A 24,975-nucleotide genomic window follows, 5' to 3' on the forward strand; every position below is an offset into this window, starting at 1 on the left:
CTAATGGAATACTGGGTTTTATGGCATGAGGTGTAGAATATAAAAGTCCAGATGTAATGATGAATCTATATAAAACCACAGTTGGAATATTGTGTGCATTTTTGGGCTCCACACTATAGGCGGGATGTTGAAGCAATAGAGAGGGCGCAGCACAGATTCACCAGCATGCTGCCTGGTATGAGGAAATACAAATACAAAGAATGACTTGAAGAATTGGGCTGTTTCTGTTAGAACAGAGGAGAGTACGGGGTGATTTGATAGAGGTGTTTAAATTTATGAAAGGTTGTGACGGGGTAGTGAGAAACACTGTTTCCTGTGATTGAGGGGTGTGGAACGAGGAGACATAGATATAAGATTAGTTGCAGGAGATTTAGGACAGAGAGCAGGAGGAACTTTTTTTACATAGAGGATTCTGAGGCTGTGGAATTCACCGGTGGAGTTAGTGATTGAAGCAAAGACCATATCAATAGTTTAAGAACAGGTTAAGACAGGTGTTTGAAGGAAAGGGGAATAAAGGGATATGGGAACACATGGGATTGGGACTACTGCTCGTGTAGAGGATAAACACCAACATGGACTGGTTGGGCCGAACGGCCTGTTTCTGTGTTGTAATTTCTATGACAAAGTAAAATTGAATGGGAAATGTTAACATAGCAAATGTGTATGTCTGCATCTACTTTCTGTGCCAACTATAATGGAAACTGCCTATGTAAACTTGGCACACTGTAATTACATCATCCTGCCAGTAGTGGCAGGATCTTCTAATCCAGGCAGTATCATAAGGACCTGGTATCATGTAGACTCCCTTCAGTGTTGTGTCTCCCAGCAACTCAGCCTGTTCTGCAGGAGAAACTCCTGTCCTCCAACCAACTCCACTTATCTGCTCCCCAAACTGCTGTATGTTTTTCTTTTTAACGATGAATAATGACATGAAAGTAAGAACTAAATTATGTCTGCATGACCTGGTCGGATTATTAATCAGTTTGCAAAACAATGACAGATGCCATTTAACACAAGAATGTAAGGTAAGAATGGCAGATTGGAGTATAATCGAAATGGGGAAGTGCTATTGGTGTAGGTGAATAAAGGGATTTAGGGCTCCAGGTACAGAGTCATTAGAGTTAGCTCCCAGGATCAAATCGACCAGGATCAGTTCGAGGTGTTTAAAATAATGAAAGGGATCGGCAGGGGAAATGGGGAACGACTCTTTCCTCTAGCAGTGAATCTACAATGAGGGCACAATCTTAGAATTGGAGCTAAGCTGGGTAAAAATAAATGTAGGAAAAACGTCTTCACAGAGCTGTGAGAATGTGGAACGCACTGTCCCAGAAGACTGTAGGTCCAGAGTCAGTTGATGTATTTAAAGGAGAGGAAAACACAGCAGGAGTGAGTTACATGATGGAATCTAATCCAGGCAATGTCATAAGGACAAAAGTATGTTTAGGATCAAGAGGAGGCCAGTAGGTCCTATACACTCATCTCCAATAGGTCTTAGCCCCATCTTCTCCCCATACCCCACAACCCCACCTTCTCCCCATACCCCGCAACCCCACCTACCCACCACCCCTTTAATAGGGCTGTTTCCACCTGGGAAGTCTTGGTTAAGTTTTATTCAGTTGATCGCAAACACATGGCACACTGAAATATTGAAGGCATCAGTTGCACGTGTGACGTTGTCAAACATTTCATTGAGGCCAGGGGCGTGCGGCCCACAGAGTTCCCCTTAGAGGCGGACTGGCTATCGAGACCTTGTTCCCGAGGGCACCCGAGATGTTGACAGCTGATTTCGGAGCGCACTAACCTTGGAAAGCCGCTCTCTCTTTCGGGGTCCTCGCCTCCCCCCCACGCTGTTGAGTTCGGTTCACACCTCTCCCCCGCGCATGCTCGCGGATCCTCCAATCCACAGCTCGACTTTCCCCGCTCCCGCCAGCCGCTCGCGCCTTTGCCGTTGGGTCTGATCGCTCAGCCCGCGCGCCTCCTGCAGTCACTCTGTGCCCGGGCCTCGCGCGCCTCCTGCAGTCACTCTGCGCCCGGGCCTCGCGCGCCTCCTGCAGTCATTCTGCGCCCGGGGCCTCGCGCCCCTCTCTGCAGTCGCTCTGCGCCCGGGCCTCGCGCCCTTCTCTGCAGCAGTTAATTTAACCACCGTTTTAAATGAGGTAGTTCTGATGATAAAGCCAACAGTGGAGCAGCGAAATGGAGAAGCAGAGAGGGCTCCAGCGGGGAGAGGCCCAGCTTCGCCCCACATTCAAAAGGAGCAAAAACAGGAAGGCAGAAAAAAGAAAGAGCTGAGGAAAAAAATCAGAAGCTGTTTGAGTGAAGCAGACTTGGATGAGGAGGCAGTGACAGCCAGCTTCAACTGCGAGACCAAATCCAGGGACCACTCACAGTCAAACTATAATATGGTATCTGAGTGCCTCAGTAATGGTCATGATGGGGAAACTGGCTTTAGTGAAGGTGAATGGTGGGTAATAGGTGAGAACATGACAGTGGAACCAGATGGTGACTGGTGGGGCCTGGTGACATTATTGTCAGAAGTCCCTTGCAGGCAGACCGATGATTGGATCTAGCCAGTGCAACTGAATTCGACTGGTCTTGTTCCAAAATCGCAGCGTCTAATGTCCCTGATGTCTTTTTTTCATTGAGAAATGTAGACATATGAAAGGAGGGAGTAAATTGGGCTCGGGCTGCAAAGAAGGTTCCTTGAATGAACAATTCATGTGGCTGTTTTGTGACTGGTCTGCATGAGGTAGAAGAACATGAAATGAAAAAGGACACATTTGGTGAAATGACGTCAATCGTGGTTTCTAACCCCTGAGCCTAACACCCTAACCTTAATGCTGTGCCAATAGCATGAAGCAGGGTGATGCACTGTCAACAGTTATGATGTCATCGATGATGCAGGTTGGATGCGTTGTCATGGATATATGTCAATAGTCACTCCAGACGGCAAAAAAGATCATCCAAAGAAACGGTGAAAAAATCCAGAAGGGAGTTAGTTTATTTGAACAGTAAAGGTTACAGAGTTAAGCACACAGATTGCCATGGGAAGGAAGGGCTCTTTTTGTTCTATTCTTGCAATTTTCCCTCCCACTGTGGAGGACCCAGGGATAATGCTTACAAGGTGTGTGCAGTCGAGAGTGTTCTGTGCTTGTGATTTATAGTTAATAACTGAGGCAACCAGTTGTGGTTGTATAACAGATTAGGAGTACAGGAAGTCAAACAAGATGGATGCATTCCTGACTAGAATGGTAGATGGTCAGACCCATTCTGACTCTGTACTCTTTGTTAGGACTCATCCTTCTCATATTCGACACATATTCTAGGGTGATATGATAGGAATGTTTAAAATGCTGAAAGATGGGATGGGGTAGCTAGAAGCAGGCTGTGTGGAGCCATAGATACAAGATTAAATGATCAAGAGAAACATCTTCACACAGAGAGTTTTGAGGCTGTAGAATTCACTTCCAGGGTTAGTGGTTGGGACAAGTGGTTCTCATGTTTTTATCCGAGACAGGCCTCAAAATGTTGTTAGAATGTTTCCATCTAAGAAGTGACAGGTATTGGAAACAACAGTAGCAGTAAATAAAATCTAACTGTAAGTAAGAACAAACATATTTTATCTTCATCTATTTCTATTTTATAACTTTTGCTGAATGTGGCCCACGCCAAGTGCCAGGATATTGGAACATGCCCACCAAAGAAAATTAGTTTGACACCCCTGATTTAGATGAAGGTAGATCCCCTTTAAGATTCCTGTAGAATCCAGTGCAAGGATCTGAAATGTTCACAGTGACCCAGACTGCAGTGAGCTGCTACAATAGTGCCATCCAGTGGGACTGAGTGCCCTTGGGATGAGGGGACCCTTCGGATAATCAGGTGCTGGCATTTTCCCTCCTATATCCTTTTGTACCTTTGAACAGTGTCTGTCAGTTGGCTCTATATTGGCGACAGAGTTGAGAATCAATATTTTGTTTTAAGCTTCAGATCTGCCTCAAAACAAAACATCCCTTTTTATTTGAAATAATCTTTCCTCTGCCCCTGAACGTGTGAGCTGAGACAGTGAGTATCGACAGGCTGTTCGACCATGTGGGTAGTATCTTAGTCAAACCCAATCCTCTTCTCAGCCAAGATGCACACATGTACATACTTCTCAGCAGAAGTAACTGGATGGTGATCAAGAGCTGGAACCCTGGATTTTTTTTTGTCTGTTCTATAACCCAGGGACACTGAGGCCAATTGCAGCACCTCTGAGATAACTGCTAACTCAGCACAGACCAAGCATGGAACCTGTGGCCTTCCTGGTCTGAATCGCTCAGTACTGTACCAGGTGGTGCAGATACTCCCTCAGTCCATGGAGGGAACATTTTTACTAATGATCCACACCTAATTATTTTACCCAGCTCTCTGATTTCAAACACAATTATAAGGCATGATTCCAACTGATTAAAATTCAGAGCTTTAGGGTCAGCATGTGGAGCCTGATGTCCATTGACTAGATGCTCTCTTTCCTTTGGATGGAGTCAGGTAAAAGAGCTCCTAGTTCAATAGTGTCATCTCATTATAACAAAGGGCTTCAAGTTTCATAACCTCCATAACAGTCCTGTAATGAAAAATTCAGTTTGTTAATCAGTTGAGGGCAGTTCTATTCCTCTTCCAAAACTCACTCCACACTTCCACGCCCCCCCCCACCCCAATTTTTTTTTTTAGCAGTTTAGGAATGAAAGGGAGCTTGGAAGGAGATTAAATGGGCTGGTAAAGTCCATGATAGGGTAAAGCGTACATGGGCTGTGGAAGGAGATTAAATGGGTGGGTAGAGTCCATGAGCAGGGTGGAAGGAGCAGGATTGATTATCCTTTTGTTGTTTCACCCTCTTATACTCCTGAGATCCCACTATAAATTTGAATAAAATTGGTAATCTGATTCAGCGATGCCATAGGATGGCTTGTGTGAGAAATGGAGGACTATCACTGATAGGGGGAGGCCACTCTTTCGATGATGGGGTTAAGGTTGATTGATGAGGCAGATTAGAGGGAGCTTTACTCTGTAACTAACCTGTGCTGGAGCTGCCCTGGGAGTCTTTGATGAGACAGTGTAGAGGGAGCTTTACTCTGTATTTAACCCATGCTGTACCTGTGCTGGGTGTGTTTGATGGGACAATGTAGAGGGAGCTTTACTCTGCATATAATTCAAGCTGTACTTGAGCTGGGACTGCCTGATGGTAGTTGTGACCTTAGCATCAATCAGTGGTCTGTCAATGTGGCAATTCAGCAATTGGTTAGATAGATGTGAATGAGGCTGCAAGGTGGAGTTTGTAAGTGAGCTGTGAGTTGCTAAACATAACATTGTTTCTAACTATAACAAATCCAGTTTTTTGCTCATCAGGAACCTGAACAACAATAAGACAGAATGTAAACTGGGCATAATAGTGCGCTGAGCCAAAGTGGGCAAGTCAGCCGGTGTTCAAAGCCCTAATTGCTGTTCAGTTTGTGTGTGGACATTGGGAGAGGTTGGGATCCGCTGTGATTTCCTCCTCCCCCTACCCAAACCCCCCAATAGAATATCCACCTGAAAGTCACACACGAAGAATGGGTGAGGCATGGGGCAGGTAGCGGTGAGGCTGTTGGCGCCTGTAGGAGCCGTACTCTAGTGACAGTCAGCGCCTTCCGGAGAGGAGGGGGGTGATAAACTGGCATTGAAAGAAACAATAAACTGCAACTAATTATTATTATTTTTTAACTGCGATGTTGTTCTGTAACAGCTGCATGTTGTGACTGTGTTACAACCAGACAGAGGGAAATGGAACAAGGCTGAGCTAACACTCACATTCTAAAAAAAATTACTGCTAATGGCAGCCGGCAATTGTGTCCCCAAAGGAATCTTTGCAGCTCAGCAATTAAGGCTCATGAATATGACTGGTATTATTCCCCATGGCAATTATAATTAGGAGACTGACAATTAGAACTGCAGGTATAGTCTTTATTAGCATTCATACACAACACCACAAACATTTTAACCCAATGCTTACTCCCACCCCACCCCACCCCACCCTCCTCACCCAATTATTATCGCCTCCTTTTCTGTAGGCGCTGACTCCCCTTGGGATACAGGTTCCATGGCCCCTTTTGCCTCGCGCTAGTGGCCGCTCTTCACCCGTAATCCTAGCCTAGGTGAGAACCGGCAGGATTCTCAACCGTAGTGGGCCTCACAGCCAAGCCTGGTCCCATTCTCGCCCACTGCGCACTGTCAGTGTTATGGCGATCAGGAGCAGGACTCCCATCACCTCCCTACCCCAAAAGCATTAAAGCCAATTTTGCCACAGCTATTGCATTGGCTAGGGGTCAGATAACTCCACGCAGAGTGGGGAATTGAACTTGGTACATTCCTGGTCTGTATTGCCTGGCTCCCTGTTCAAACTCCCTCAATTCAGCTTCTACCTCACCTTTTTTTCCATTATAAATTCTCGGAATGTCGGCGTCACTGGCAAAGCCGGCATTTATTGCCCATCCCTAGTTGCCCTTGAGAAGGTGATGGTGAGCCGCCACCTTGAACCACTGAGTAGTGGTTTGATACAACTGGAGTTACATACAGGCCAGACCAGGTAAGGATGGCAGGTTTCCCTTGCTAAAGGACGTGAGCGAACCAGATAGGTTTTTACAATAAAACAACAGCTTCATGGTCACTTTTACTGATGCAGACTTTTTTTAAACTAGATTCAAATTCTCAAACTGCCATGGTGAGATTTGAACTCCCATTCTCTGTATTACTAGTACAGTAACATAACGATTACACTAATGGATCGAGCTTATGGCTCAATGTGAGCATTCCCTGCTCTGAGTCAGCAGGTGCAGGGTTCGAACCACACTTCGGACAGTCCTGGCGAGTGGAGACCGAAGCTCCGGCTCTGAATTCTGGGTTGACATCCAGCAGGATACGTGCGTCTGGTGGGTGTGCGTGGAATCTCTTCATCGTATGGGTTGTGGGAGCTCATAAAACCCTCTCGCTTTACAGAACTATGCACCCTTTCGGCTGGTAAAAAGGCCGTGGAAGGAGCGTTAATGTCGTGGCCTGTCAGACTGTTAATCAGCCTGCGAATCCTTCCACTACTTCACACTGTTCTCCAAGGGAAGAGTGAGAAGATATGAAAATTGTGACAATCAGTACACTACCGTAATAAAAACAGAAAATGCTGGAAATACTCAGCAGGTCAGGCAGCATCTGTGGAGAGAGAAACAGTTAATATTTCAGGTCGATGACCATTCCTCTGACGAAAGGTCATTGACCTGAAATGTTAACTCTCTTTCTCCACAGATGCTGCCTGACCCAATGAGCATTTCCAGCATTTTCTGTTTTTATTTCAGATTTCCAGCATCTGCTTAAATTTTGCTTTAGTACACTACTGTACCCCAGTAATATCCTATGTGACTGCAACCGTGACAGTCCATCCCACTCATCCCCCTTGTCTTCTTCACTGCTTTTGAGAAGGTCAATCACCCCTCTTCATCGACAACATGTTTCATGCAATGGCTTCTGCTCTCACTGGCACAAAGCCACCATTGGTGTGCCCACAGTTCCATCCTTGGCCCTGCCCTTTTCCCCCTGTCCTGCTCCTCTGCAGCATCATCCAAAAGTAAGAGATTAGCTTTCTTTCCCTTTCCACCCTGCTCACTCAGGCTGAACCACAGCCATGGCGATCTGCTCAACCCTGATCCGAGCTTCAAGCCCTACTTCCAGTCAGTTGTCAACATTGTCTAATTTTATCTCTGTAACATTGCCCACCGCTGTCCCTGCCTCACCCTCAACGTGGCTGAAAATCCTCTGCGCCTCTGTCACCTCGAGGCTTCATTTCTACAATGTTCTCTTTCCCAATCTCCAGAGCTCCATCCGACATGAACTCCAATTCATCCAGATGTCCGCTGCTTGTAACCCACCCTACAATAAGTGGTGCATCCCCCCTCCCCTCACCGTTGCTGACTGCCATTTTCTCCCCATCCCCCACTGCATCAAACTTAAAGCCTTCATTATTTCGGTACAATTCCATGGGGGCTGGCCACCTACATTACCTTGCACAGCTGCCCACTCTTCATGTGTGAACCTAGAAGTGAGCAGGCATGCAACTGTGCCTGATCCTGTCCTCATCCCAAGGTCCAAACATGTACAACGACAACAACAATTTGCATTTATATAGTGCCTTTAACATAGTAAAATGTCCCAAGGTGCTTCACAGGAGTGTATCAAACAAAATTTGACACCAAGCCACATAAGGCGATAGTAGGACAGGTGACCAAAAGCTTGGACAAAGAGGTAGGTTTTAAGGAGCATCTTAAAGGAGAAGAGATAGGTGGAGAGGTTTAGAGAGGGAACTCTAGAGCTTAGGGCCTACAGTTCCAGTGAAATGAGCTGAGGGATTCCCGGCAGACTGTTTAGCACTGCTGGCTGTGTTCATAGAGACACTCAAAGCAATGCTTTTCTTTTTTCACATATTTTGTGCTCATCAAAGTGAGGGAGGATGTCCGTGCTGGGGAATGCAACACATAGTATTTCAGTCACCCAGTGTCAGCATCAAACGCGTCCAGGTAAGGTACAGCACAGGTTAGATACAGAATAAAGTACCCTCTACACTGTCCCATCAAACACTCACAGGTCATGTACAACATTAGTTAGATACAGAGTAAAGCTCCCTCTACACTGTCCTATATTCTTGTCGGTATTGTCAACCTCTCCTCAACCTACTGCCCCTTTATAAACCAACTCAATGATCCCTTCTGAAGAAGCCAATGCTACTGCCCTATTCTAAAATACCCTTTTTTCTCCAAAGCCTCTTAATACATCGGTACCATTGTGGTAAACCACTGTTGTTCACTTCACTGTTGTTCACTCTTGCCCATTGTTGTACCTGTCTGTGCATGCCTCAGCTGGCTCCGCCCCTGGCTCCACCCATATGCCCTGGTATAAAGGCGGCTGCTCTGCAGTTCCCCAGGCATTCAGGACCGGTCGACCACTAGAGGCATGCCTTCGTTCTTTAGCTAATAAAAGCCTGTTTGTTACTCTCTTAACTTCCAGTCTTTCTCAGTAATTGATAGCGCATCAATTTTATTAGCTAAACTTTTTTTTCGATGGAGCAAATCCTCAAACCAGCACGCCTGGAACTAGACCCCCAAGAGGCGGATTCATCTACCAAGTTCGCACACTGGCTGCGATGCTTCGAATTTTTCCTAGAAGCCTCCGTCGAAACTGTTCAAAACGATGGCGACAAACTAAGGGTTCTGACCTCCAAGGTGAACCACCAAGCTTATTCGCTCATCCAAGATGCGACTACCTACAAGGGTGCTCTCGACCTCCTTAAAGAACAGTACGCACGCCCGGTAAATGAGGTTTACGCCAGACACCGCCTGGGGTCCCGCAAACAGCAACCCGGGGAATCGATGGAGGTATACCTACGGGCGCTGAAGGTGCTCGGCCGGGCCTACAAATGTAAAGAGGTGTCGGCCGCGGTGTACACGGAGGAACTTGTCCGGGACGCCTTCGTCGCGGGCCTCCGGTCCAACTACACCCGGCAGAGACTGTTGGAGCAGGGCGAACTCGACCTGAAGAAGGCCACGGTCCTCGCACTCTCGCTAGACGTGGCCCACCGGAATATGGACGCCTACTCCCCTGACCGCGCGGCCGCATCGTGGATGGCGCGGGCGCCGCCATCCTGGGACACGGTAGGACCGCCACCCTGCGCCGCGCCACCCCGTCACATCCCGCCAACGGCCCAACTTCTGCAGCGATGTCCCGGGGCCCGAAGTGTTACTTCTGTGGCCAAGCCAAACACCCCAGAGCGCGCTGCCCGGCGAAAAACGCTACTTGCTCTGGTTGTGGGAAGAAAGGGCAGTACGCCAGCGTCTGCAAGGCTAAACCTACCCCAAACTCCAGCAGTGCCGCGAGTGGGCCGCCATCTTGGACGCCGCCATCTTGTACGCCTCCAGCCGCGTGTGGATCATGGGCGCCGCCATCTTGGACGCCTTCGACCATGGGTGATCCGTTCCGGCCGCCATTTTTGCAACGGGCCCCCGACTCACCCACCGCCTCACCTGATGACTGCAGCGACACGCCTGACCCTACGCTGGCCTCTGTTACACTGGACCAATCTAGACCTCACCAACTCGCCAGGTCCATGATGGACATTAAGGTAAATGGCCGCGCCATGACCTGCCTTTTCGACTGCGGGAGCACGGAGAGCTTTATCCACCCCGACACGGTGCGGCGTTACTCTCTCCCGGTCCTGCCAGCGCGCCACCGGGTCTCTATGGCCTCCAAGTCCCATTCAACGGACGTCGGCGGCTACTGCGTGGTGACCCTTTCGGTGAGGGGCACAGAGTACAGAAACTTTAAACTGCTTGTCCTGCCCCATCTCTGCGCTGCTGTTCTACTTGGGTTGGATTTTCAGTGCCACCTTAAGAGTGTCACGATGGCGTACGGTGGACCCCTTCCCCCACTCACAGTCTGCAACCAGCAGTTTTCAAATAGCCCGCCGCGCACCTTTTGCAGCCTCTCCACGCTTAAAGTCACCCCCCCCCCCCCCCGTTGTTCGCCAACCTCGCCCACGACTGTAAGCCCATCGCCACCAAAAGCAGGCGATACAGCGCTGGTGACAGAGTTTTTATTAAATCTGAGGTGGAGCGGCATCTGAGGTGGAGCGGCTCCTGACGGAGGGGATTATTGAAGCTAGCACCAGCCCCTGGCGAGCCCAGGTTGTGGTCGTCAAGACCGGCGAGAAGCAGCGCCTGGTCATTGACTACAGCCAAACAATAAATCGATATACCCAACTGGACGCATACCCCCTCCCCCGCATATCTGATATGGTCAATCAGATCGCACAATACCGCGTATTCTCCACCATTGACCTTAAGTCAGCATATCACCAACTCCCTATCCGCTATGAGGACCGCCAGTATACTGCCTTCGAGGCAAACGGCCGCCTCTACCACTTCCTTTGGGTTCCCTTCGGCGTCACCAACGGGGTCTCCGTTTTCCAAAGGGAGATGGACCGGGTGGTCGACCAGAATGCGTTGCAGGCCACTTTTTCCTACCTGGACAATGTGACCATCTGCGGCCATGACCTGCAGGACCATGACGCCAACCTCGACAAATTCCTCCGCACTGCCCAACTCCTAAACCTTACGTATAACAAGGAGAAGTGCATATTCCGCACAACCCGCCTCGCTATCCTTGGCTGTGTTGTGGAACACGGAGTCATCGGCCCCGACCCCGACCGGATGCTGTAGTGTCCGTGTGTCGATAAAGACACTGAAGACAGGAGTTGGTTCATAGGTATTTACTAAGCAAGTCTTGGGGGGGGGGGGGGGGGGGGGGGGGTTTCTAAAGGATATACACAATACACAGGCTTATATAGCCCAAGTGGCAATTACCGGCATTACGCACACCTGGGGCTCTTAAAGGCACATACACCACAATTCCTCCCCTTCTAGCTAACTAGTACATCATATTTTAAGTAATTATTAATTACATGTTATATGCAAAATAATATACATTGCTGTATTAATTAATTATAAGTTAGTCTCTCAGGAGGCTTCCTGACTCGGTCCGGATAACGCCTCGGGGGTGTAGTAGTTTCTGGTGGTGTCGTAGGTTCTTCTGGCAAGGCTGATTCGGCTTGAAGGCCAGTGTCGGGTTCATCGGGCTCCAGTATCACCGGATCGGAGGTAGATATGGGTATCTCTACTTCATCGTTAGATGTATAGAGTGGTGGTGTAGGTTGTCCCTTTTCGGATGACTTGATGATTTGGTCAGCATGGCGCCTTATTATGCTGTCTCCGATGTCCACGGTATACATCAGTGGTCCTAATCGTGTGCAGATAGTTCCAGGCTGCCATTTCTCGGTACGGTAGTCCCGGGCCAAAACCGGTTGGCCTATCTGGAAGGCCCTAGTTGGCCTTTCATTCATGCCCTGAAACTGCCGGTTCTCCACGTCCCTTCGGATGTTGGGCTTGACCAAATCCAGCCGGCATCTTAGGTTTCTCTTGTAGAACATCATGGCGGGAGTTTGGTTAGTAACCATATGCGTTGCATTCCTATATGCAAATAAGAAGTTATCCACCTTGTGCTGAAGTTTTATGTCTTCATTACCCATGGCCTTGATGGCCTTCTTGAAGGTCTGGACAAACCTTTCAGCCAATCCATTGGTGGCGGGATGGTATGGGGCGGACGTGTAGTGCTTTACCCCATTGTTCTTTAAGAACTTTCTAAATTCTTCGGACACAAATTGCGGTCCATTATCAGAACATATCTGCTCCGGCAGCCCATTCCTGGCAAATATGGTCCTTAATACTATGATGGTTTTTTCCGTGGTGGTGGAGGACATCTTTATTACCTCCGGCCACTTGGAGTGTGCATCAACTGCGATTAAGAACATTGAGTCCATAAATGGACCAGCAAAGTCGATGTGCACCCTTTGCCAGGGAGATGAGGGCCACTCCCATGGATGTAGAGGGGCCTGTGGCGGAGCATTTTGGACCTTCTGGCATCCTAGGCAGCTCTTGGTCATGTCTTCGATGTCTCCATCGATACCTGGCCACCATACAAATGCCCTAGCTAGGTTCTTCATTTTCACTCCACCCAGATGCCCCTCGTGAAGCTCCTTTAGCACTTTATCCTGGAGTTTGGGTGGAATCACCACTCTGGATCCACACATCAAGGTTCCTCGGCACACTGACAGCTGTTCTCTTCTTTGCGAGAATGCTGGCAACAGTGGTTCGCCATGTGCTGGCCATCCCTTCACTGTTAAATCGTAGACCCGTGAGAGAGTAGGGTCATTTCTTGTCTCCCTTTCAATGGCAGAATTTGTCACCGGTAGACATTCCACTATGGTAGAGTGGAATATCTCTACTGGGTCTACTGTAGGTGCCTCTTCTATCGTTGGCAACGGTAGGCGTGATAAACCGTCAGCATTCCCATGCTGTTTTGACCCTTTGTATTCAATGTTGTATTGGTGTGCCCCTAGAAAAAGGGACCACCTCTGTAGTCTTTGTGCCGTCATAATGGGGACACCTTTTTTAGGGTTGAATATGGAGATGAGGGGTTGATGGTCAGTCAGCAAGGTAAATTTTTGTCCGTGTAGGTAATGGTTGAATTTCTTCACTCCCCACACCAGGCTGAGTGCTTCCCTGTCTATCTGGGCATAGTTACGCTCAGCTGAGTTCAATGAGCGTGACGCAAAAGCTATCGGCCGTTCCGAGCCGTCAGGGAATCTATGGGACAATACCGCTCCTATGCCGTAAGGGGATGCATCGCACGCCAGTCTGATTGGTAGTGATGGGTTGTAATGAGCCAAAATTTTCTCGGATGTGATTAAGTCTTTACATTTATGGAAGGCACGTTTACAGTCTTCGTTCCATTTCCAAATCACTCCTGTCTGTAGAAGATCATTAAGAGGGTGTAGAATAGTTGATAAGTTCGGTAAAAATTTATGATAGTAATTTATTAATCCCAGGAATGACCTTAATTGTGAAACATTTTCAGGTGCTGGGGCTTTTATAACTGCTTCAATTTTTTCAGATGACTTATGCAACCCTTCCTTATTAATTATGTGGCCACAATATGATATCTGATTTTGGAAAAATTCGCACTTGGGGCGATTTGCTCGTAGGCCCCGTTCTTTCAGCCTAGTGAGCACCTGCTCCAAATTGGCAAGGTGCTCGTTGTCATTTTCTCCTGTTATAAGGATGTCGTCTAGGTAGCATTGAGTCCCCGGAATCCCTTGCAGGACTTGCTCCATAGCTCTTTGCCAGATAGCTGGAGCTGATGCTATTCCAAAAACCAGTCGATTGTACTGGTACAGGCCTTTGTGTGTGTTTATTGTGAGATACTTTTTAGAGGTCTCCTCAACCTCCATCTGTAGATATGCCTGTGCCAAGTCAATTTTTGTGAAACGTTTCCCTCCGGATAGTGAGGCGAAAATATCTTCTATCCTCGGAAGAGGATACTGTACCGTGTGAAGGACCGGGTTTACAGTCACCTTAAAGTCCCCACAGATGCGAATTTTTTTCTGTTCCTCAGAGTTATTTTTCAATGTTTTTTTCATGACTGGAACGATGGGTGTTGCCCATTCGCTCCAATCTATTTTGGATAATACGCCTGCCTTTTCCAAATTCTTCAGCTCTGCCTCGACTGCCGGACGTATTGCGTATGGCACCGGTCTTGCCTTAAAAAATTTTGGAATTGCTGTATCTTCCACTTTTATTGAGGCGGTGATGCCTTTCAAGGTTCCTAGTTTCTCTTGAAACACTTCTTTGGCGTTGGCCAAGATGTCTTTTAATCGTTCAGGTATGATGTCATCATTGTTTTTTTCCTTACTGGTCACCGTCAGTGCCTGAATGGAGTGCCAGTCTAAACGTATCTTCCTTATCCATTCACGTCCCAACAACGGTGGACCACCATCTTGTAGAATGTATAAATACAACTTTTGTATTTCTTTGCCGTTGTATATCACAGGCACCCTTATTTTTCCTTTGGGGTAGACTTTCTGCCCCGTATATGTTTTTAAGATAATGGATGTGTCTTTTAGAGGTATATGCGAAAATAGCCTCTCGTAATCTCGTCGATTTATTACGGTTAGAGCTGATCCTGTATCTAGCTCCATTTTAACTGGGGACCCTGCTATTGTGAGGGTAACCCAAATGGTTTGGTAATCCTCTTTGGCAAGTACATTATGTAATTTGAGACAGCTTAGTCTCTTGTTTCCGGAGTCGCTATCGCTATTCTGGTCTTCGGAGCTATTGTCCGTCATCATTTGTACCTTCCTGTACTTTTCTTTATTGATTTTTTGTTTTCTGTCAGTGGATTTATTTTGTCCAGATTGGCATACCCGTGCAATGTGTCCAATCTTACCACATTGCCTGCATGCTTTGCCCTTGAACCAGCAGTCCCTCTGGTTATGGGTGGATCTGCCGCAGCGATAACATCTTCCGAACTCCTGTGTCATTTTATGGGTGCCGAAGTCCTGTGTCTCTTGTTGTATCTCTGCAACTCCTTTTGCTGCTGCTTCATATGATACAGCCATACTGAAAGCTTTGTCCAATGTTAAATCTTTTTCAGAAAGCAGTCTTTTTTGTGTTCCTTCACTTAAGAGACCGCAAACAAATTTGTCTCGAAGATAATCCGATAGTCCTGCTCCGAATTGGCAGTACTTTGATAGCTTTCTTAATTCGGTTAGGTAATCAGCGTTACTTTCATTCTTGTGTTGATTTCTCTTGAAGAACTTGAATCGTTCCGCTATCAGCAGCGGTGTTGGGTTTAAATGCTCCTGCAGGGTATCAACAATTTCTTTAAAAGTCTTGTCCTTTGGTTTGGCTGGAGTGATTAAATTTCGTAACAGCCCGTATGTCTTCGTGTCTTCGTGCCCATTAAGTTCAGAAGTACTGAAGCTTTTTTTTCATCTGTTATTCCATTTGCAGTGCAATAAACCTCTACTCTTTCCACGTATGTGGTCCAATCTTCTATTTCGCCATCAAAAGCCTCAATATTACCAGATTTAGGCATTTCAGAAAAGATATGGCGCTTCCTGCGCTTTTTTTTTCTCTCTGTAGCAACGATATGGCGCTTCCCGCGCTTTCCCGCCGCTGCTACCGATAACAACGCTGTTTTACTGTGGTTTCCGTTTATTCACTGTTGGAGACTCGTTCCCGACGGAGGTCTAAACGCTGACCTGCTTGCCGCGCCGGCCGTCTCTCGAGTGCACCCTCCCAGTCCGTTATTGCTTGCCTCCGATTTCGCTGCCTGTCTCAGCTGTAGAGCCCGCCGCTGGAGCTCCAGCCTGACGCCCAGGAAGGATTAGCGCAGTACCTGTCACCAGCTTGGCCAGCTGGTGAAACCACAGTTTCTCTTACTTCCTTGAGTCTTCTGGACGCTGGAGGAATCGATGTCCTTGAGGTGCTGCCGAATTGCAGGTAAGTCCGTTTCCACTTCGTCGCCACTGTAGTGTCCGTGTGTAGATAAAGACACTGAAGACAGGAGTTGGTTCATAGGTATTTACTAAGCAAGTCTGGGGGGGGGGTTTCTAAAGGATATACACAATACACAGGCTTATATAGCCCAAGTGGCAATTACCGGCACTACGCACACCTGGGGCTCTTAAAGGCACATACACCATAATTGCTCTTAAAGGCACATACACCACAGATGCGTCCCCTTATGGACCTTCCCCTGCCCCACTGCCTCAAGGCCCTGAAGAGATGCCTGGGGTTTTTCTCCTACTACGCCCAGTGGGTCCCTAATTATGCGGACAAAGCCCGTCCACTTATCAAGTCCACCTCTTTTCCCCTGGCGGCAGAGGCCGGCTTAGCCTTCCACCGTATCAAAGAGGACATTGCTAAAGCCACCATGCACGCGGTGGACGAGTCCATCCCTTTCCAGGTGGAGAGCGATGCGTCCGACTTTGCCCTGGCCGCTACCCTTAACCAGGCGGGAAGGCCCGTGGCCTTCTTTTCACGAACCCTCCAAGGCTCCGAAATCAGACACTCCTCTGTCGAAAAGGAGGCCCAGGCCATTGTGGAAGCTGTGCGACATTGGAGGCATTACCTGGCCGGAAAACGATTCACCCTACTCACTGACCAGCGTTCAGTTGCTTTTATGTTTAATAACAAGCAGAGGGGCAAAATCAAAAATGACAAGATTTTGAGGTGGAGAATTGAACTTTCCACCTACAATTACGATATCTTGTACCGGTCCGGGAAACTCAATGAGCCCCCGGATGCTCTATCGCGTGGCACCTGCGCCAACGCACAGGTTGATACACTGCGGGCCCTCCACAATGACCTCTGCCACCCGGGGGTCACCAGGTTCTTCCATTTCATCAAGGCCCGCAACCTGCCTTACTCCATTGAGGAGGTCAGGACCATGATCAGGAACTGCCAAGTCTGCGCTGAGTGCAAACCGCACTTTTATAGACCAGACAGGGCTCACCTGATAAAAGCCACTCGCCCCTTCGAGCGCCTGAGCGTTGATTTTAAAGGGCCTCTCCCCTCCTCCAACCGCAATGTGTACTTCCTCAACATTATTGATGAGTACTCCCGTTTCCCGTTCGCCATCCCCTGCCCGGACATGACCAGTGCCACGGTCATTAAATGTCCGAACGACCTCTTCACCCTGTTCGTTTTCCCCAGCTATATCCATAGCGACCGGGGCTCATCGTTTATGAGCGACGAACTCCGTCAGTACCTGCTCGCTGGGGGTATTGCCACAAGCAGGACCACCAGTTACAACCCCCGGGGGAACGGACAGGTGGAAAGAGAGAATGTGACAGTTTGGAAGGCCGCCCTGCTAGCCTTAAAGTCTAGGGGCCTTCCAACCTCCCGCTGGCAGGATGTGCTACCCGATGCGCTCCACTCTATTCGGTCACTGCTCTGCACTGCCACTAACTCCACCCCTCATGAGAAAATGTTTGTCTTCCCAAGGAAGTCCACATTGGGGATATCGCTACCGCCATGGCTGACCTCCCCAGGGCCGGTCCTTCTGAGAAGACACGTGAGGACCCATAAAACGGACCCCCTGGTTGAGAGGGTCGACCTCCTCCACGCCAACCCCCAGTATGCTTACATTGCGTACCCGGACGGGCGGGAGGACACAGTCTCCATACGAGACCTCGCACCCTCGGGGGCCCCTGAACCCAACATCACCGCTACCCACAATGTACCGGCGGCAACGGACCCATACCTAACCCCTGTAGATGGCACGCCGTGGCCCCGTGACCCGCCATTGATCACCAACCAACTCAACACCCAGGAGGACGACACGCCAGTGCTCCGGCCCACGCGGGACTCGGCGTCGGAAGCTGCACCACCTCAGCCGTCGCCACGACGATCACGACGGCATACAAGACCCCCAGAAAGACTTAATTATACGAACTTTTAATACACTTCACCCCGTCGGACTCATTTTTTAAGCAAGGGGTGAATGTGGTAAACCACTGTTGTTCACTTCACTGTTGTTCACTGTTGTTCACTTCACTGTTGTTCACTCTTGCCCATTGTTGTACCTGTCTGTGCATGCCTCAGCTGGCTCCGTCCCTGGCTCCACCCATATGCCCTGGTATAAAGGCGACTGCTCTGCAGTTCCCCAGGCATTCAGGACCGGTCGACCACTAGAGGCATGCCTTCGTTCTTTAGCTAATAAAAGCCTGTTTGTTACTCTCTTCCAGTCTTTCTCAGTAATTGATAGCGCATCAACCATACAGTCTCCTGCCTCAACACTGCTTGTTCACATCCCTCCAGTTTTCTTTGTGACCCACCGAAAACACCGAGATCACCATGGTAAACAACACCGGTGACATCCTATGTGATGTTACTGTGGGTTGCTGTCCCTCATCCTCCTGAGCTTCCCTGATAGTATCCATTGATACTATTGAGAATTCCATTCTCTTTGACTGCCTCTCGCCCGTGGCACTGGTCCCCTGTGCTATCACTCCAGCCTGTTCCATAGTATCAAACAAATCTCATTTGATGGGATCTCCTCCCATGTCCGATGGTCAGCTCCGATGTAATAAGGGATTTGTTTTGGGTCTGCTTCTATTTGTTATCTACCTGCTACTCCTTGGTGCAACAATGACAACACTGAAGGGATTCTGTCCAACACCTGCCTCACCTCCGGTCACCCGCCTCTCCTTCGATCACCTGCCCCTCCTCCGATCACCCACCTCTCCTCCTGTTTGCTGAAATGTCGGGGGCCCCACCCCTGATCGCTACTCAGTGACCGCTGCTCCAAAGTCGACACTGGAAGACAGCATTGGGTTGGCTGTGATGCTCCCCAAGGCTGCTTACCCTGCTGTCGCTTACTGTCCAGCTTTCTGCATGGAAAAGGGGCTAAGTTTGGTGAGGTATCGGAGGAGGGTGTCTGGTGTCTTTGGAATCAAGCGCTAACCTAAGGCAGGAGAGGAGAATGCTTAAAGCCCTTCTAGTATGTTCTCTGTTCACCAGGACTCCTGTTGAGGCTACACCAGTTTGACATTAACAAAGCTATTTAATTTGCATTTATTTTCAATTCTGATTTCCATGCTGCGCCGACTCGCAGAGTTAGTCTTGCAGTCTCAAAGGGATGATATCTGACCTTCATCTTCAAACCCTATCACAATGCATTGCAGCGCAATACCGAGAGGTACTTCAAAAGCACTCCAACCCTCACGGTTTCATTTTCGTGACTTCAATCAAGTAAACTCAAGGTTGGAGCTGCATTTTCATCACTGGCATGGGGAGCCACAGTTACAGATTGTGCTGGGTCAGTCTCAGTCTGAGAGAGGGTGTGTTATAAACATGATCACTGTCTCTCCCAAAAGACTGATAATGGGTCAATTGAAATTTTCAAGATTGAAATCGATGGATTTTTGTTAGGTAAGCGTATGAAAGGCTATAACGTTGACCACACCATCCTCCTCCAATGCCTCTCCTCCATTATCCAGCTGGGTGGGACTGCTCATCTAGTTCCGTTCCTATCTATCCAGTCGCAGCTAGAGAATCGCCTGCAATGGTTTCTCTTCCCACTCCCACACCGTTACCTCTGGTGTCCCCCAAGGATCTATCCTTGGCACCTCCTATTCCTCATCTATATGCTTCCCCTCAGCAACATCATCCGAAAAAGCACCACAAACTCCTTTCCCTAGCGACTGACTCTATCGCTCTCCCTGGCGACTCGGGCTAAACCAGACTCTTCGCAACCGTGGCATCCTAATTGACCCTGAGATGAGCTTCTGACCCCATTTCTGCTCCATCACCAAGACTGCCTACTTCCACCTCCGTAATGTCATCCACCTCTGCCCCTGCCTCAGCTCATCTGCTGCTGAAACTCTCATCCATGCCTTTATTGTGTACATACCAGCCTGTGCCCTGCAGATCTATAACTCTAGCCTCCTCTGCACCCCTCGCCTTCCCACTTTGGTAATGTATCATTTATCAACGCCATCACCAAGACCGCCTACTTCCACCTCCTTAACATCGCCTGACTCCGCCCCTGTCTCCTCTCATCTGTTGCTGAAACCCACATCCATGCCTTTGTTTCTTCGAGACTTGACTTCCATCTTCCACCCTCCATAAACTTGAGCTCATCCAAAATTCTGCAGCCTGTATCCTAACTTGCACCAAGTCCCGTTCACCCATCACCCCTGTGCTCACTGACCTACATTGGCTCTCAGTCCAGCAACGCCTCGATTTTAAAATTCTCATCCTCGTGTTTCAATCCTTCCATGGCCCCACCCCCCTCCCTATCTCTGTAACCTCCTCCAGACCTTCAATGTTCTGAGAATTCTGCATTCCTCCAACTCTGACCTCTTGCGCATGCCCGATTTTCATTGCTCCACCATTGGCGACCGTGTATCAGCTGCCTAGGCCGTAAGGTCTAGAATTCCTTCTCTTAACCTCTCCGCCTCTCTCCTCCTTTAAGATGCTCCTTAAAAAGGGCTAATTTCAGTGAGCTGAAAAGGGATCTGGCCCAGGTGAATTGGAATCAAGGATTGGTAGGTAAAATAGTAAATGAGCAATGGGATGCTTTCAAAGAGGACATAGTTCAGGTACAGATTAGACGCATTCCCATGAAGGGGAAAGGAAGGGCGTCCAAAGCTAGAGCTCCCTGGAGGGCTAAAGATATAGAGATTAAAATGAAATAGAAAAAGGAGGCTTATGGCAAATGTCAGGTTCACAATTCAGTAGAGAACCAAGCAGAATACAGAAAGTACAGAGGAAAGCTGAGAAAGGAAATGAGGGGCAAAGAGCATGTATGAGAAAAGATTAGTGGGTAACATAAAAGGGAACCCAAAAGTCTTTATAAATATAAATAGTAAAAGGTATTCAAAGGAAGTGTGGGGCTGATTAGGGACCAAAAAGGAAATCTTGTGGAGGCAGAGGGCACGGCTGAGGTACTAAATGAATACTTTGCATCTGTCTTCACTAAAGAAGAGGATGCTGCCAATGTCACAGTAAAGGATGACATAGTAGAGAAATTGGATAGGATAAAAATAGATGAAGAGATACTTAAAAGGTTAGCAGCGTTCAAAGTATAAAAGTCACCCAGTCCGGATGGAATGCATCCTAGGTTACTGAGAGAAGTAAGGGTGGAAATTGTGGAGGCTTTGGCCATAATCTTCCAATCCTCCTCGGGTATGGGAGTGGTGCCAGAGGACTGGAGGATTGCAAATGTTAAACCCCTGCTTAAAAAAGGGAAGAGGGATAAACCCAGCAACTACAGGCCAGTCACCCTAATGTCGGTGGTGGGGAATCTTTTAGTCACTAATCCAGAACAAAGTTAATTGGCACTTGGAAAAATATGGATTAATAAATGAAAGCCAGCACAGATTTGTTAACGGCAAATTGTGTTTGACTAACTTGTTTGAGTTCTTTGACGAACTGCCGGAGAAGATTGGTGAGGGTACAAAAGCTAGGTAGTTATGTTAAATCTTTATTAAAACACTGGTTAGACCCCAGCTGGAGTATTGTGGCCAATTCTGGGCATCACACTTTAGATAGAAGGTTAAGAGGAGATTTGATAGAGGTGTTCAAAATCATGAACAGTTTTGACAGAGTAAATAAGGAGAAACTGTTTCCAGTGGCAGAAGAGTCAGTAACCAGAGGACACAGATTTAAGGTGATTGGGAAAAGAACCAAAGGCGACACGAGGAAACATTTTCTTACACAGCGAGTTGTTATGATCTGGAATGCACTTCCTGAAAGGGTGATGGAAGCATATTCAATAGTAACTTTCAAAAGGGAATTCGATAAATACTTGAAGGGGAAAAATTTACAGGGCTGCAGGGAAAGAGTAGGGGGAGTTGGTACTTTCGATAGCTCTTTCAAAGAAGCACGATGGGCTGAATGGCCTCCTATGCTGTATCATTCTATGAATTCTGACTTACCTGGGTCACTTCTGGCCCTGATCCTCTTCTGGCCCTGATCCTGTCCGGCACTGGTCGAGACTCACACGGCTGCAAGCTAAAATCGCATTGTAGGACCCTAAGGTTTGCATATTCATGAAACCCTCGCCTACCTATGGCGAGCAGCTTCTATACGGCTCGAAACACGGGAGTTAAATTGGCCGTGGGTGGGAGTGCTGCGCCAATGGTGAGGGAAGTACTCTGTCCCTATTTTAACCCATTCTTGCCAGGTATTGGGGGGGGGGGGGTGTTGGATGCGGGTGAATGGTTAAAATCAGGGCTCAAGTCATGAATACCCTGATACCTCTTTCAACTTCACCTCCAGCAGGTTCAGCACCATATGTATACCATCTCTAGATTTTGTTGCTATCTGCAGAATTTTACCCTTATCTGCATTGAATTTGATCTGCAATTATGTGATTAACTTCGTTAGTCTTGGGCTACTTCTTCAGATTCAGAATCCTGGCTGATTTTCCCCTCTATAACCCAGAGGTGCTGAGGCCGATTGCAGTGTTTATATTGCCTGAGAGTTGCTAACAGCACAGACCGTGGCTGGAACTGCGACATTCCTCGTCTCTTTGACTGAGCTGCTTGCTGGGTAAACTCATTGAGCTGTCATCGAGGGAGCCCAAGTTGCATTATTGTTTAAAAAATACACATACCCAGGAGGCAGTTAGAGGCTGTGAGCATAGAAGCCATCTTAATCAGTCTCCTCCACGCTTTGCCTTCCCATCATCTCCTTGGTGTGAGTTGCAGCCTTGTATTGATTTTATATACTAAATGTATGCATCATTTAAATATGTGTACACTACACAGTCATGTCTGTATGTATTCCGTACAAGACTTACCACTAGCACCTTATTAGATATGTAGGCTTGCGGTACCTGGAGGGCCAGCTCAGCTGAGAGCACTCAAAGTCTTTGAACAAACTGCTTTTATAAAGAAGACAGGTTTGCAAACCTCTACATAGAAGTGACAGAAATGGAAATCGGGAGGTTTGAAGACTGGGGTATGGTGTAACAGTGGAAAGGGCCATATGGGAGATGTCTACACTGTCCACTGTAAGGGAGCTTGTCTAACTCAACGCGACAACCTCATCCTCACACCCTTTCTCTCGCCTTCCATCCCCATCTCTCCCTTTTAATCCTCTATCTTTCTCTTTCCTTTCCTCTCTTTTCTTTCTTTCTCCCTCTCTCTTTCTATCATTCTTTCTCAGTTTCTTGTCTCTCTCTCTATTTCATCAATTCTACTCTGGTCAAGGGTGCCCTTAATAAAGGAGACAGTCATCCTCCTCCCTGAATCCTCAAGATGTTGACCTCAAAGCATTAACTTCCCAAGACCTTTCTGTGGCACAGTTGCTGGCCTGGCACAAACACGGAATAGATAATCACCATCTCCCACTCCACACTTGCAGCATGCAATGTACCTCTCCATGGGGAAGAACGTGGAGAATCTGCCCTCAAGGCTCATCCAGTGCCAGCTGGTGACCTTTTTGACAGGTGAAACACGGCTATGCATGCCTAACCAAGCCAGGATGTTACTGTGGCAACGGGCCCTTCCTGTGGAAGCCACCACCAACCTTATTAGAAAGAAAGGGAGCGAGGGACAGGGAGAAGGAGGGCAGAATGGGAGGAAGGAGCAAGTGAGGGAGGGAGAGAGTGAGGGAGCGAGCAAAGGAGAGAGGGAGTGAGTGAAACTCCCCAGCAACTTGGAGGCTGTTTCCTACCCTTAATTCTCCTCACACTTTGAGAAAGAACCTTATTCCACATCAGTGACTGGATGGAGAGGAGAGGAAAGGAGGTGAGAGGGGGAGACATGCAGCGATCCCTCAGCCCCTGACTCCCTCCTTCCAGCGTGGAGCCGGGATGTGAGCAGTGTGTCCTACCTGGAGTGGAGCACATTCACAGATTGCTGGTTGCTCTGACTTGTAGGTGGTTCCATTGGGAGAGGCGGAGTAGCTGTGTGGTGAGGTCATCCTTGGGCACGTAGCTGGTGCCGCCACTGATCAGATAGTCGCGGATCACAGCATAGCCAGTGTCGGAGCAGTGAATGACTGACTGCGACTTCAGGCTTTCCGCGTTAGGATGCGCATGCGCTAAATTCTGAAGTTGCGGTCAGTTTCAAAGCTGTTAGTTTGGTGTTATTAACCACCGCAAATTCCGGAACCCATATCTGCGCAAGCATCACTAGGCTGCAATACTCTGGGTATCCTAGCCTCCTGTACTTCACCACGTAAATGTTAAACTATAGGATAGGCACTTAACTGATCAACTGCGCCAGTGGCCTAATTATTCCTGCATTTCTGGGACTGAGAGCAAGGGGTGGGGGGTCGGCTCTGTTGATTGTGGAGGACATTAAGCCAGAATTGCATTGTGGAGGTGTGTGGATGGATGGATATTTTGGAGTTTTTCTTGATTTGCTTTGGGATCAGGGAGTTTTCATATAGAACCTTACATCAGGTAATTAAATGGATGTAGTAGGGTAAAGTGTACATGGGCTGTGCAAGGATGCGTAGGTAGAGTCTATGATAAGGTAGAGTGTACATGGGCTGTGGAAGGAGATTAAATGGGCGGGTAGAGTCCATGATAGGGTAGAGCGTACATGAGATGTGGAAGGAGATTAAATGTGTGAGGTGGAATCCATGAAAAGCTGCCGGGTTGTTTTTAAAACACAACTGGTTCACTAATGTTCTTCATGGAAGGGAACCTGCCACCCCTACCCTGGTCTGGCCTACATGTGACTGCAGTCCCACACTGCATGGTTAACTGTGAAGAGCCCTAGCAAGCCACTCAATTGTGACCAAGAACTCAGGGCAATTACGGATGGGCAGTAAATGCAGCGTTGCCCACATTCTTGAGATCAAATTTTTTAAATCGCAGGCTTGGGGTGGGGGCTGCGCTGTTTCCCAATACCCACTCCTGTCGTGAGTTAGGATCTGCGAGAGTAAGTTGAATAGAGTTTGCTGTAGTCCAGCCAAGTTTGGTGATGAATGGCTAAGCCAATTGTGTGCCAGATACTATATCCTTTTTGAAGTAGGAAGTCCAAAATTGCAGCCATACTTCAAA

General features: G+C 48.1%; 1 protein-coding gene and 1 long non-coding RNA gene across 2 annotated transcripts in view; one reads left to right on the forward strand and one right to left on the reverse strand.

The window, feature by feature from the left end:
* LOC147105799 (uncharacterized) overlaps positions 1-1,934 on the reverse strand; it is a 163,394-nt gene extending 161,460 nt beyond the window's left edge. Inside the window, exon 1 of the long non-coding RNA XR_015081589.1 lies at positions 1,802-1,934. This is a non-coding gene — a long non-coding RNA (uncharacterized LOC147105799). The remainder of the gene's footprint in view (positions 1-1,801) is intronic.
* Positions 1-24,975, forward strand: part of shank3a (SH3 and multiple ankyrin repeat domains 3a) — a 1,542,118-nt gene that overhangs the window by 175,159 nt on the left and 1,341,984 nt on the right. The gene's annotated exons all lie outside the window — the stretch shown is intronic.

The sequence above is a fragment of the Somniosus microcephalus genome, chromosome 17, assembly GCF_052327205.1.
Source record: "Somniosus microcephalus isolate GS21.2 chromosome 17, FLI_Smic_1.0, whole genome shotgun sequence".
In the NCBI taxonomy this organism is placed as follows: domain Eukaryota; kingdom Metazoa; phylum Chordata; class Chondrichthyes; order Squaliformes; family Somniosidae; genus Somniosus; species Somniosus microcephalus.